The sequence below is a fragment of the Vombatus ursinus genome, unplaced genomic scaffold, assembly GCF_900497805.2.
Source record: "Vombatus ursinus unplaced genomic scaffold, bare-nosed wombat genome assembly UNPS02014812.1, whole genome shotgun sequence".
NCBI classification, from domain to species: Eukaryota; Metazoa; Chordata; class Mammalia; order Diprotodontia; family Vombatidae; genus Vombatus; species Vombatus ursinus.
This window is the reverse complement of record NW_020954590.1, coordinates 19957569-19972993: the sequence shown is the minus strand read 5'-3', so window position 1 is coordinate 19972993 and position 15425 is coordinate 19957569. Positions and strand designations below refer to the sequence as shown.

Sequence of the window (15425 nt, the reverse complement as noted above, 5' to 3'; positions counted from 1 at the left end):
TGAAGAAGCCCTTCACACCTTTGGGTGGAACCTCCTATGACAAATTGGTGGGATTTCATAGAAAAGAGTTAACTGGGGATGGGCAGGTATGTATGCATTGTGGTCTGCATTGTTGGAGGGAATTTCCAAATAGATGAGATTGTAGATCCATTTGAGTAACTTTGAGTAGGTTTGACCAACTGTTCTAAGCCAGAGGTGTCAAACATGTGATCTGTAGGCCTGGTGCAGTCCACAAAACACTCCCAATTGGGGGCCAAACCAGATTAAAATATAATTCCAAAATATTTCACAAGATAAATAAAAATACAGTAAAACATAGATAACATAGCATTTAAAAAGTAAATCAATATACTTCCTGCAGGGATCCTTATTTATGGATTAGTAGCCTCCATTTTATTTGAGTTTGGCACCACTGTTCTTAACCAAGTTTTTTTTGAATCCTGATTCATCCAGTGTCCCTCCAACTTTGTGTTATATATAAATTTGATAAAAATGTGTGTGTGTGTGTGTGTGTGTGTGTGTGTGTATGCTTTTTAAAATCAGGATTTAACCCATATTCCTGAAGCATTGCACTGGTACACTGGTGACCTGCTTATATATTGACATCAAGCCATTAAATCACAATTCTTTCCTTCCAACACTTCAACCACTTCTGAATCTACTTAATTTTGCTATAGTCTGGCCCACATTTCTTTGCCTTTTCTATAAGAATACCATGAGAGAGTTTATCAAAGGCTTTGATCAAAGCCAGGTCAACTCTGTCTACCATGGTGGTTGTCATGGAGAAGGAAATTCATTTATAAATTCAGTAAACATTTATTAAGTGCCTATGTTATTGCTCAGCCTTTACTCTGTGTTCTTTTTGTAACTCTTTTTGTGGGTACTAGACCCATTTTCAACATTATTGTCATTAACAATGTTAGCTAATATTACTATTATTGGCTACTCCTAATAATATAGTGCCTTTAGTGTTTACCTAATGTTTTCCTGAAAGCAACTGTGTGAGGTAAGTTGTAAACTGCTGAGTTGGGAATTGAACCAAGTCTTATTTTAAATCCATTATTATTTGATGACCTTATCTACCTCCTGCTCAAAAAATTTGATGACAGCTTACCTATTGACTCCAGTATAAGATACCAGTGCGTTAGCGTGATATAAAAAGTTCATCACAATCTGACTTCGACATTTTCAGAGTAATTTCATACTATTCCCTTTAACACACTGGACTACTAGCTATTTTCTTAACTTTTGATACTGTCTGCCATCTCTGTACCTTCCTCAAACTCTTCTCCATGCATAGAATGCTCTTAGCACAGTGCCTGTTACTTAATAAATATTTATTGATTAACTAACTTGGGATATGCTCCCTGCTTACCTCTGCCTCTTGGAATCCTTAAATTCTTTCATGAATAAACTCAGGTACTACAAAGCTCTTGCTCATCCCCTCATTTGTTAGTGTTTTCTCTTGCCTTAATTTACCTTTATTTATCTATATACTGTTTGATATATTCCCCCAAGTAGAATATATATTCCTTAAGGGCAGGAACTGTTTTATTTTGTCTTTGGATCTTCAGCAACTAGCATAATCCCTTCATTGTTATGTGCTTATTGTATTTTTTAAAATTATATTTTTACTCTGCACTCAATAAACACCAAATAAAATGAGCATACTATTATTATTTGCTCAATTTTTTTTTCCAATCGTGTCCAACTCTTCACGACCCCATTTGGGGTTTTCTTGGCAAAGATACTGGAATGGTCTGCCATTTTCTTCTCTAGTTCTTTTTATACATGAATGAAGAAAGTGAGGCAAACAGGGTTAAGTGACTTGCCCAGCTGGATTTTAACTCAGTTCTGCCTGATTCTAAGCTTGGCATTCTAACTGCTGCACCACCTAACTGCCCATCATGTACATAGTAGATTGGAAAAAGAGAACTATACACAAATTCCTTATTTCTTTCTGTATTTGTAGATGTAGTTTCCCCCATATTTATCTGAATTTCTCATATTTGTCATTTTGTGCTACATAATACTACCCCATTACATTTATATTTGTTGTTGTATACAGTACTTTTTTTTTTTTAGCTATTCCCCAGTCATTGGGCACCCACTTTGCTTCAAAGTCTTTGCTCCCACAAAAAATCCTGCACTGAATATTCTGATGACTGTCAGATCTATGTTTCTGTCTTTGACTTCTTTGGGACTCTGTAGGATTTTTCAAAGAAATTGATATCCTAAACTGGCATTACCCTTGGTTGCTTTCTCTCTCTCTTTGTCCAGGAGGTTGTTTGTTTACTGAGACTTCTGTTTACACGCTCTTGTGCAAAAGAAGTCACACAACCTTGTGAACTGGCCCCATTTCCAAATATTTCATCCAATTTCACTTGGGCCCTCACTGTTATAAGGCAATCTTCTTTCCTTTTCCAAATTGATTCTCTGTGGTATTAACTATTGCTTCCCCCATTCACCTCTCCCTTCTCCTCAGCAGCAGATCTTATCTCTTAGGTTACTGAAAAAAAGAGCTTTCTCTTCTCTCCTAATCTATATCTCAAAACTACATGGTATCATCGCTCCCCTCCACCTTTTCTTTTTAACTTCAAACTGACTATATCACCCCTCTCTCCCCCACTCAATAAACTCCAGTGAATCCCCATTACCTCCAGGATCAAATATAAAATGCTATTTGGCCTTCGAAGTCTGAATAATCTGGCCTCTTTCTACCTTTCTAGATGTCTACCTTATTCCCTTCCTCATACTCTGAGATCCAATGACACTGATCTCCTTGCTGTTTCTTGTGCACAACACTCCATCTCCTGACTCTGATCATTTCCACTGGCTGTCTACCATGCCTCAAATGCTCTCCTTCCTCATCTCTACCTCCTGCTTTTCTGGCTTCCTTTAAGTCTCAGCTCAAGTCCCACCTTTTGCCAGATGTCTTTTACAGTTCTCCTTAATCTTGGTGCCTTCCCTCTGAGATTACTACCAGTTTATACTATCTGTATCTTGTTTGTACAATTTTTGCATGTTGACTCACCCATCAGATCATGATCTCCTTGAAAGCAAAGACTATCTCTTCTATGTGGCATTTAACACCCATCACAGTCTGACTACAGACTAACTTCTAGGCTTTTGAATACTATTCTCCTTCACACATTCTATATTCCAGCAATATTGACTTTCTTGGTCTTCCCTATATGCAATATTCTGGCTCCAGTCTCTTATGCACAGGTTGTCCCCTGTGCCTCGAATGCACTCCCTTCTTACCCTTATCTATTGGAATCCCGAGTTTCTTTTAAAGTTCAGCTCAAATACCACCTCCTACATGAGGGTTTTTCTGATACCTCCAAGGGAAAAGGCATCTAGAGGCTAGACTTCGTGGTTTCTGTTTAGTTTGGCCCATTATACTGTAGTAGTAGAACTATATGTTTTAGATGGCAGAGGTCATTAGGAGAGCCTGGTGAAATCTTTTTTACAATAGAGTGTTCTGGCTCTGGGGAACGTGATTATATGGGAGTCTTTCCCTGTAACCCCTCTGCCAGAGGTTTCTTCTTGATACAGAGGAACAGTCTACACTCGGGGAACCTTGTTTTCCCTTTGTAGATGGCACCCAGAAACTTCGGCATCTGGCAGTACTCCAAGAACAACCATGAGCTCCCCTTATAGTCTCTCAAGTTTACAAGGCTTCAAAACAGGATATTTTTATTTACTCAGTAAAGGACATAGTGAATCCCAAGAGTGTCCAGAGATCCCTCAAATCAGCTACTACCTCCCTGTAAGTAACCTATGGAGTTATTGACTCACAGTTCCATTTGGGGTGAGGCCTCAGCGAGGCAGAAAGCCCTAGGGTTCATCTCTTCATGCTGGTGTTCTCCCACCATGTGGCTCTTTGGCTGGCAGCTCCCCTTTGCCTTAGCTCCCCATAGGATTGCTTCTCTGCTTGCTTCTTCTCTTTTCTAGATCCCTGACCAATTGCTCCACCCCTCACACCCCCACCCCGACTTCTACTCTGCTCATTGCTCACCTGCAGTTGGTGCTAGTTAGCTCCAATTTAATCCAGTCCAAAAAGCCTTATTAACTCTGGGGACTAGCTTTTGAGCAGGGGCCCACTAGAGTCTTAGCTGCCAGTTTTACAACTCTTTCATGCCTCTGGGGCCAGAATGGCAATAGGCTATTTATGCTTTCTGGTTTTTGAACATCTGGATCTCACAGCAAGACCCTTTATACAAAAGGTCTCCTGTGGTGGCTTAGGAAATGCTTCTTTTTGGGTTGTTCCAGCGAATTTCTGTTTTCCATTCCCGGTTTGTTCTAGATGAGTCTGTTCCATTACTTTCTTTTTTTGGCTAGTGCTTGTGCTTCATGCCTCCCATTCTGTCATTATCTACTAATTAGTCTTTGAAGGGTTCAGAAGGATGCTCTCATTTTCTCTTAAATTTTTTTTTAAAACTTCTGAACTTAAACTCCAAAGAAAATGGGCATTTTCATATACACTGTAGAACTGAAGCATTATACACAAAACTGCAGAGCTCTGATACACTCCATTTGCTTTTCTTTTAAAACATATAATAAATTCATCCTATAGGTTTCAAAGCTGGCCTGTTTGTCTGTACTTTTTTTGACCTTTCTTCTGTTTTATTTTTATCTTCATTTTTAGTAAAATGCCTCAATAACTCAATTCCTTCCTCCCTTTTCCCCTCCCTTCCTCCCTTCCTTCTTTCTTCCATATCCCTATTCCCCCTTTACCCTCCTACCTCTCTTCTACATTGGGAAAAAAAAAAGAAAAACAAAACCTTTCTGACACATATGCAGACAAGCAAACAAAACAAATTTCCACATTGACTGTGCCCCAAAATATGTTTCTTATGCTGTATTTTGACTCATCTCCTCTTTGTCGGGAGGTAGGTTTTATACTTCATCATCAGTCCTTTGTAATCATGGTTGGTCTTTACATTGTTCTAGAATCTTTCAAAGTTATTTTTTGCCTGATTCTTCTCATTTCATTATGCATCAGTTTATATGAGTCTTCCCATGTTGCTTTGCAATTGGTTCCTTCTTAATTTCTTATGGCATAGTAATATTCTATTACATTCATATACCATAATTTGTATAGCCATTTGCCAATAGATATACAATCCATTCAGTTTTAATTTCTTTGCTACTATAAATAGTTTTGTGAATATAAGTCCTTTTTCATCTTTCTTTGATCTCTTTGGAGGTATAAGATAAATAATAGTGTAGCTGGGTCCAAGGGTATGCATAGTTTTGGGCATCATTCCACATTTTTTTCCCAAATGACTGAATCTATGCATCACTCCCCAATAATGCATCAGTGTGCTTATTTTTCTGTAATTCCTTCAACAATTGTCATTTTCCTTTTTTGCCATTTTTGCTACTCTGTGGCAGGTTTGAGGTAGAACCTCAGAGTTACTTTAATTTGAATTTAATTATTAGTCATTTGGAGCATTATACTTGTTGATAGCTTAGAATTCTTTCTTAGAAAATAGTCTATTTATATCCTGTGACCATTTATCTATTAGAGAATAGTTGTCATTATAAATTTGAATCAGTTCCTTCTATGTCTTATATATTAAATCTTTATCAGAGAAACTTGTTGCAAAGGTTTTCTTTTTACTTGTTTCTCTTCTAATTTTAGTTTCATTGGTTTTGTTTGTGCAAAAACTTTTAAATTTTGTCTAATCAAAATTTTCCCTTTTGTCTTCTGTGATCCTTTTTTATCACATATTTTGGTCATATATTTCTCTCCCATTCACAGATTGAAAGGTGATTTCTTCTTTTCCTTTCTCCTCTGCTCTTTTCCTGTCTCTTTTCAGGACAGGGTTATTGGGTCACCTCTAAGTACTGCTCTGTCCCTTTTTACTGCTGTGTGACTGGGATGCCTCGCACCTATGCTTAGTGTTTCTGGCAGCCTTTTTGTGCAGTTCTGAACTAGCTAAAGGGGCTAATTGCTAATTCTCTTTGGTTTTCTTTATCATTGTTCCTTCTGGTACAGTTATAGAATTTTACTGGAGTATTTGGGCTTCTCTAGGTCATAATACATTACCATCTTCTGTCTTCAAGTCTTATTCTCTTTCCACTGGGATTTCCATCTCCCATGTTCCTCTTAAATCTATTAAGTAAATTATCCCGATCTGTACTGTAAGAAGAAGAGGAGAGGGACAAAGAGAGGAACAAATATTTATAGAGCACCTATTACCTGCCACACACTATGCTAAGCACTTTGTGAATATTATCTCATTTAATAGGCAGATCCTTCTGGTGTTGTTAACTGTTCTATGAAAGAAAGACTTGCACTAATGGACAAGATTTTTGTACTCTCCACTATGTGTGTTTGTGTTCCCCTGCATTGTGTGGGTCCTAGGGGGAAGCATTGTGTCTTTATCTGCTCTATATGCTGTTTGAGATCTTAGGTATAGAATGCTCCAAAATGCTGGACTATGTCAAATGACACTCTGCTAGAAGGTCAGAGAAAGCTGACCACACATTATGGGCCATTCCCAACTCTGTGTGGTGTTCACATATCAGAAGGAGTGGAACTCTTGTAGTCAGTGGCCTTGTGACCCTTACCTGAGGGTAGGTACAGTAAGGAAGCAAAACTCAGAGAGGTTTAAATGACTTGCCCAAGACAGTAAGTGTAGCTGAAATGCAAAGATCAGATTTTCTGACTAATAGAATTGGAAGGAACCTTACAGGTCATGCAGTCCAACCTCCTCGTTTTTCAGACAATGAAACTGAAGTCAAAGAGGTTAGATGACTGACTTAAGTCCATGTTTTTAGTCAGCAGAGATGGGATTTGAAATCAGATTCTCTGATATCAAATCCAGTGTTCTTTTCACTATACCAAACTGACTCCAAGTTGATCTTTCTACTACAGCAACTCTGCTTCCCATAAAATACCTTTGGGGAGAGAAGCATAGAACTGAGAAGCTCTTTGGAAAAGCAGAGTCTGGGAAAGGAATGGATTGGAGAAGGCTTACCTTCCCTTATGCCCCACAATTTTGTGGTATATTTGGTTCAAATTGGGGGAATGTGCACTTTTAGTAAATCTTACAAAAATGTATTTTCTCTTGAAGTTTTATAATATTGTATCTTGACATAAGAATGCCATATTAATTAGCGACTAACTCAGAGGGGGATATATATGTATATATAAAATTCTTTGGTGGAATAAGAATCTGCCATAAACTTATATTAGATTTCCCCAGAAGTTACATAAAGAGTAGAATTCCATCCAGTTCTTAGTGATAGGTCCAGATGTTTCTGAGTGACCAGATTGAATCACAGAAGAGTCGTATTTAGAAGTTATTAGTGCTTTTTTTCCCCTTTAGATTCAGTATAATTCCATTCCTGATTAATTTACTTTAGTAAAAAAATAATTTGGATGAGATTAGTTCATTTTTACAATAAAGTAATGCCTCATTTACCCGGTATTATCAAGAAATGGGATGTTCCACATAAACTAATTTTCTAAGTAATTGACATATACTTTTAATGCCAAAACTTTGGGGGTGGGGGTGAGGAATAAGACTTCATATTTGTCTTGAAATTTTAAGTAAAGAAGCACTAATTCTATCCTGGTAAAGAGTATACTGAGCATATCAGGATCATCCTTATTAGCTCCAATGATCATATTACTCTACAATTATCCTGCAAGTGATTAAGGTAGTAGTGTTGTTTGTTCTTATATTAAATGACCAAGACTACTTTATGATAGTTGATTCTGTACTTGGATGGTAGTGGTGGAAGTAGAAAGGCATACCTAACTCTCCTTATTTCTTCTTTTTACTATTGCAAAATCTCCTATCTACTCTTCCTACTTCCATTCTCTCCCCACTCTAGTTCATTCTCCATTATTTCTCCCTGATTAATTTTCCTTATGTATATATTTGATCATGCCATTTTTCTACTAAAATTTTTTCAATGGCTTCCTTTTGCCTAATGAATATAACTTAGTTTCTTTAGTCTGCCCTTAAGACCTTGAATAATCAGGTACTACCATATCTTCCTACCTTTAACTCCTTCCTTACTTCTACATTCTCTTACTGCTTTCAGGTGCTTCCACCAAACTTTATTCTTTCACCTTGTCCTATAAACATCCCACATTCTCTCACCTCTGTGCCTTTGCTCATGTCATTCTTTATATCTGGAATACACCCTCATGCACACATCTCTGCCTGTTATAAGTATACCTATCCTCTAATGTCCAGTTCACATGCCCTATACTTCATGATTCATCGCCTATTCCACTCACCAATGATCCTCATACATTCCGTAATACTTGGATTTCTGCTCTTTTACTTTTGTGAAGGAAAATACTTCTTCAGTGAAGGCAAGGACTGTATTTTATTTAAGCTTTGAAACTTACCCACTACCTACCATAGTACTCTTCACAGAGTATGTACTTAATAAATATTTGTTGAAACTAAAGTTGAATTTACGAATTCACATCAAATCATCTCTAGCAATGAATAGAAGTTGCGTCTGCCCTCTCCCTGAACATTTTCAATAACATGACATTCACTACTTTCCAAGACAAACCCATTTCATATTTGGACAGATTTATGTCACACCTTAGACCTCACCTTTACTCTTAACTTTTCCACATACATTATCTCAAATTCTAAAATTACCCTTCTTTGATCCTTTCTTTCTACTTCTTCCACTGGCTCATTCTTTCTGAACCTGCTTGTCATCCTCACTATGACCCCTAGTCCTAAAGTCCCTCCCTGTTTTCCCAGTCTCTCAATCCTATACTCACCTTTCTTTACTCCTGTCATTGTCTCGACCATTTAATTAACCAGTTCAACAAGGTACTGTCCTCCACCCTTGAATCTCTTAGCCCCTTGTTTTACCCCTGTTAACACCCTGTTAATTTTCAGCCCTTGATCACCTGTGCCATCCACCCTCTGCTCCCACTCACTAATTGCTAAGTACTACTGGAGGAAGTCACACAATTGTTCTGACTGGGTCCATTACAAATTCAGGGTTATATAAGTTAAAGTTTAATGTGAATGTAATATAAAGTCATGGGCAACTAGGTGGCACAGTGGGTAGAGTGCCAGGTCTGGAATTAGGAAAACTCATCTTTCCAAGTTCAAATCTGGCCTCAGACATTTACTAGCTGGGCAACCCTGTTTGCCTTAGTTTCTTCATGTATAAAGTGAGCTGGAGAAGGAAATGGCAAACCACTCCAGTATCTTTGCCAAGAAAACCCCAACTCAAGTCACAAAGAGACAGACACGACTAGAAGATAACACTGAATATAAAGTCATACTTGCATTTGAAAATCAACTTCACAAGTACAAGATAAAGGAGTAATGGCTAGATAACATTTGACTGAGAAAGATCTAAGGGACTGCTGTCTCAGTAAAAGTTGACTGTATGAAATAGTCACAAAAAACCCCTTAAGATTGCATTAATGTCAGAGAGGTGGTATTCCCACTGAACTTAGTCCTGGTAAAGCCACATCTGAAGTTTAGTGTTTAATCTTGCCACCACACTTTAGGAGCAACATTGATACTGTAGAGAGTTTCCAGAGGAGGGTGACAAGGACAGTGAAGGGCCTCAAGATCTTGCCATATGAGTTGGTTGAAATAAAACTAGGGTTGCTCAGCCTTAAGAATAGAAGACTGCAGGGGATATATGGAGATGACAGCTATTTCAAGTATATATAGCTATCATTTGGAAGCTAGATTAAACTCATTCTACCCTGGAGGGCAGAAGAGTGAGCAATGGGCAGGGACAATTTTATATCACGTAAGAAGAAAGTTCCTATTAACGAGAGTTATCTAAAAGTAGAATGGGCTGCTTCAAAAGACAGTTGCTTCTCCTTCACTGGAAGTCATCATATTGAGATTGAATAACCACTTGTTGCAGAGGAAATCCTTGTTCAGGTATAAAGTGGACTAAATCCAGGATTCTTAATCTTTTTTTGAGTTATGGATCTCTTTGGAAGTCTGGAGAAGCATATGGGCCCCTTCTTAGAACAATCTTTTTAAATGCATGAAGTAGAATACAAAGGATTGCAAAGAAAATTAGTTATATTGAAATAAACATATAAAAATGGCAGGGGAACTATGTTTATAGACCCCAGTTCTGATCCAGGAGATGAGACTTTGAGGTTCCATCTCATTCTGAGGTTTAGTTATTCTGACTTCACATTCTGGCTACTTTTACTCTTCCAGCCTTATTTCACATTATTCCGCTTAAAATAATGTGTTTCAGTTAAACTAAACTACTAGCTGTCCCCCAATTTAACATACTATCCCTTGCCTCATGATTCATGATTATTGCCTTCTGTTGCAATTCATTCTTTCTTCAGCTCCATCTGTCAAAATCTTTTTGTTCAAGGTTAAACCTAAGTACCACCACCTTTTTGAAGTTTTCTCTGTCCCCCAAAGCTTAGCATATTTTCTCCCTCCTGCAATTTTCTTTGAGCCCTTTGGTTAGTTTTCTCCTTTGCCTGATTACACTCTCTCATATTTTACTTATCTTTGTACATGTATTTTATAATAGAATGTAAGTTCCAAGAGGGTAGATAATCTATCATTTTAAAAATCTTTGTATCCCCAATGACTAGTACCTACATTCTCCTAAATATTCTCTTAGGATACTAAGACAAATTTTGTCAAATATAGATGACTGAAATTGAGATGCATTATAACTATATCATTCCCCTGTTCACCCAGGTTAGTAACCCTATCCAAAAACTTGTTCTTAACCAGGCGGAAGTGATCACTGCTTCCCTAAATTCCCAGGATAGTGTAGTAGAAAGAGTATCTCTTATCAGAGTACTTGGGTTCAGATTCTTACTCTATAACTTAATTCCTATCTGACCCTGGGCATTTTAAGAAAAGTGAGGGCAGACAAGCAGGATAACTTTGAAAGTTACATGCTAAATTTAATGTATACTAAAAAAAAAGAAAAGTAAGCTATACATAGCAGAGATTCATAGTTTCAGGCACAATTCTCTTCAGTTCTGTGTATGGAAGCATTCATTTTATTTGGTGTTTGTTAAATTGAGAATAAAAAATTTTTAAATAAAAAAGTGAGGGAATTGGACTGAAATATAACTGAAGTCCCTTCTAGCTCTAAATCTTATGACCCTCTATTTAATAATGTGTAATTAGATTTTTTTTTCCCCAAGGACAAACATCAAATTCTAGTCTGTAGTTTTGGGGATCTCTCTTTCCTCTTCTGAAAATTGTGGCTTCCCTCTCTAGACTTTTGATACATCTCCCATTCTCCCTGATTCTTCCTTGATTACTGGTAACTCTCAGCAATGACATCTACAAGTTCCTTTGGTATGTTAAAATGCTGCTTCTTTCTTGAGTGATGTTTTCAGAAAGTAGAAACATTAGGCACCTTAGATCTAAACTCTTAAGCAGGAGACAAACCAGCCTTCTTGTTACCAGTGACTTTAAATCTAGATTGACTCAGTGAGATGAACTCAGAAATGAGGCACTTCTCCCTCTCCCAGAATTAAGTGAGTCAGTTCTAGGAAAGCCCTGATTTGCATCATTGGATGCATCTGGGCCTTGGGGTAGGGGAGCATGGCACTTCCCACCACTTTGTGCATAGAGGTCTTTGGTTTGCATGGTCCTGTTACTCCTTGATAACTTGCCCTATGTAAGCAAAAATAAACAGTTAAGTCATCCTCTGTCTTTAGAAAGATGAAATTATTATATACACATTACACATTTGTACATTATTATTATTTACCCTTATTTTTACACATAGTTAAAATAATAAAAGATTCTGAGGCCTGAAGGCTAAGAGGCACCTCCATCTCAGAGTATAACAAAGTAAAGCCCTGTGACAGTTGTTTCTTCTTCTTCAGAGGCCCTTTTCATTTGCTTTCTAGTTTGTGATTGTGTTCTGGACAGTTGAAGTTGCCAGAATTCTGACTGCATATTAAGTGGGCCACTGTTACATTGTGTTTGAGGTGTGTGAGGTGTTCAAGGAGGTCTAGTACCTCTGGTGTGAGGGCTTGCTGAGCCTTTTTCAGGGCTGCTCATCCACCTTTGGTGTCTCTCACCTGTGGCTCCAAGAAGCTGTCTTACGAGCAGTGACCACACCCCAGTAAAATCATCTCAGCAGGCAGGCTAAACCAGGTTGAAGGTAACTGATGGGTCTCAGACCTGTCAGTGAGTTAGGGTGTTGTCTGCCTCAAGTATGTGAGTATATTTCCCCTGGTGGAATGAGTGGATAAGAACAATTTGTTCCAATGGCCACAGAGGGAGCAGAAGCAGGCTCTATGGAACGCTTAGACGTTGGTCTAACATCGAGGATACCGAGGTTATTCACTGCATCCCAGGCCATCGATAATCATCTAGACTTTTGTCTTGCCATTAGACTTTGATGATTCTGGGAGAAAGAGTGAGACTGATGTTGATAACTTCGTGAAACTTTGCCTCACTCAGATACTATTCATGCGTGAGTCAAGACATCACCCCCATGAAATCCTTGGTCCTCTTTGAAAACAAAGGACAAACAACAACAGTATTGTGTTTAGAAACATATCTATATCATGCATATTGTGGGTATTTTTGATGCACATGTACATTCCTACATACATACATGGCATATAAATGACCAATTGTCTCACCATAGTTGCCTGAAAATTGTGAGAAAGTAGAATGTAGAGCCCTCCATAGAGATAATTTCTAGAAAATTCAATGGCAGACAGAGCAGAAGTAGTTTTCTTCTTGGTGGTTTAATTTAATTTAATGCTACCTTTAGTCTCCTACTGTCCCACTCTGATGTCTCATCACAGTATGGAGATGCCTATGGCATCTCAAAAGCCAGGTCAGAAGGATTTAAGGCTATATTATCAAGCTAGTCTAAAGATCTAAAGATCAGAAAAATCACAGAAGCACAGAATCTGAGAGCTAGGGTGGACCTCAGAGCCATCTACTCAGACCCAACGTAAAAGAAATCCTCATGATAAAATCTCCAACAATGTCTAGCCTCTGCCTGAAGACCTTCAAGGAAGATAAATGCACCATGCCTCAAAGCAGCATATTCTACCTTTGATCATCTCCAATTTTTAGCAAGACTTTCCTGATTTTTCAGCCTACGTTGATCTCTGCCTCTTCTACCCACTGCTCTTGGTTCTAACCTTTTTTTATTTTTATTTTTTTAGACAATTGAGGTTAAGTGACTTGCCAAGGGTCACACAACTAGTAAGTGTCAAGTGTTTGGTCTGAAGCCGGATTTGAACTCAGGTCCTCCTGACCTCAGGGCCAGTGCTCTATCCACTGCACCACTAGCTGTCCCTTGGTTCTAACCTTCTGAAGCCAAACAGAACAAATCCAACCTTTCTATGTTATACCATTTCAGATACTAGAAGAATCTCATTTATGGAAGCTTAGCCACTGGATGATGAAATATTTGACCATAGCAACTCATGACCATTGTAGTTGTGCCCATATCAATGAAGGAATAGATCCTTGAAGTGTTTAATTATTCTAACCTTCCTAAAGCCTATTCCTTTGAGCTTAATAGGAGAAAAGGGAGAGAATGATAAGAGGGACAGTATAACAGATTTGAAGCATAAAGTTTAGAAGCTGTGAGACTGGCCATCTAGTTACTCTAGTACATTTTGGTAGTTTGCAACAGTTATCACATCCAAGGAATAGTTTGTCAGCTTGAGTCCCAAGTTAATATCCCACCATCTGACAAAGGATACTCCCCACTCTCCTCATCTGTTTCAGTTTTGTCCTACCATTCCATGACTTTTAATTAGGAATAAAGAATAAGGATTGCAAGAGACTGGTTAGCCAGGCTTGGCCAAGTTTTTTTTTTTATGATATTAATGGAGTATAACTTTTTTTTTCCAGGTATGAGTTTTCTATTTATTTTCTACTTATTAAACAAATAGCTATTTTTAACTTATATTTCATTTTATGAAACTATTGCTATCCAGTTCTTTTAGTCCTTAGAAATTCATTCAATTAATCTTTTTATAAGTTTTTATTCTTGTATGGGTTCTCTCTAGCTGGTCAATAACTTTCTGGAATTTGGCCATTGGACTACATACAGCATACATATTTAAGTTTTTATTAGATTCCATAATGAAATTCCTTATCAAAATAATATTGAAATATGTGAACATGTCACTTCTTACGAATCTTTTTTTTAAATTTGTTTTCAGGGCTAAACTTTGATAATTTAAATTAGATATTTCTAACTTCTTACTATTGGCAGAATTTGTCATGTTCTAAAATATAGATTAATGTATGATAAGCTAAATGAATTATATTTCATTTTCATTTTTACAGTGTTTTAAGCACATCAGAAACAATAGAATTTTGATAATAGACATTTTTATAAAATGTGATTTTTATTATTTGGTTGAAGTTTTATAAGTAAGTACTTAGAAATATATATATTTTTAAAATTCTTGACAGGTTATTCCATTTTTTAATTCTTAAGATGTTCATCCAATTTTAACATAAGTTGAATATTTGTTAATGTGGGAAGAATAAGCAATTGAACTTATAGGATGTATTAAAATTTTACAGGTGAGGAAACTGAGGCACAGAGGGTTAAGTGACATAAATCAAGTCAGTGACAGAGCCAAGATTAGAACTCAGAGTTCCTGAGTCCCAAGCCAATGTTCAGGATACTAGATATGGGGGTCTGTCAATAAGAGGTGAGTTTTAAGGAAGTATTTAAAGGCAGAGAGGATCCCTGGTTCAAAAGAAGCTGATAGTTTCTAAAGTATAATCAATTTTTAATTTTTTAGAGCATGATGATTTATTTCGTATATCATCCAAAAACTTTTAGTTTCCCCTTTCCTCTTCCTTTGCTTGTTAATTCTGTTAAGAGAAAATATTTAGGGGAAACAAAAGAAAGTGAATTACAAAGTTTCCCATTTTATCACTTATTACAATCTCTAGTAAAATATTAGAAGTCAAAATGGTTGAAAGTAGTTGCTAAAGAGAGATTTTTAAAATTATATCTAGAAACCATTAGTATGAATAATCAAAAGCTTATTATAGTAGGAAGAATTAAGACTTACATTTTTGGAGCACTGTTATCTCTTGAAACCCTTCATTTCTAAATATTTCATGTGATAAAATATATGTTTCAGGATATATTTTAGATCAAATACATATTTCTTCAGGCTAGGCTATGTAGCAGTGATCAGTAGCTCATGTAACCCATCTTTGCTCAAAAATGTGTGTTTCTTAGCAATACTTGTCGATCTTACCATGCAAATTTGAACAATTAAAATAGGAATATTTCTACTGTGTAAAGTGCTAAATAGTAAATGCTATAGGAATGTTAGCTATTATTATTATTGTTAATAAGAATGCTTTCATGATGATGATAATTTTCCTTTTATTAAACACGTATAATTTGCTACCTTCAATTTAGAGAATGAGAAGATTGAAAAAGGAGAT

General features: G+C 36.9%; 1 protein-coding gene across 3 annotated transcripts in view; it reads left to right on the top strand.

The window, feature by feature from the left end:
* Positions 1-15425, top strand: part of LOC114054268 (double-stranded RNA-binding protein Staufen homolog 2-like) — a 405344-nt gene that overhangs the window by 225702 nt on the left and 164217 nt on the right. The gene's annotated exons all lie outside the window — the stretch shown is intronic.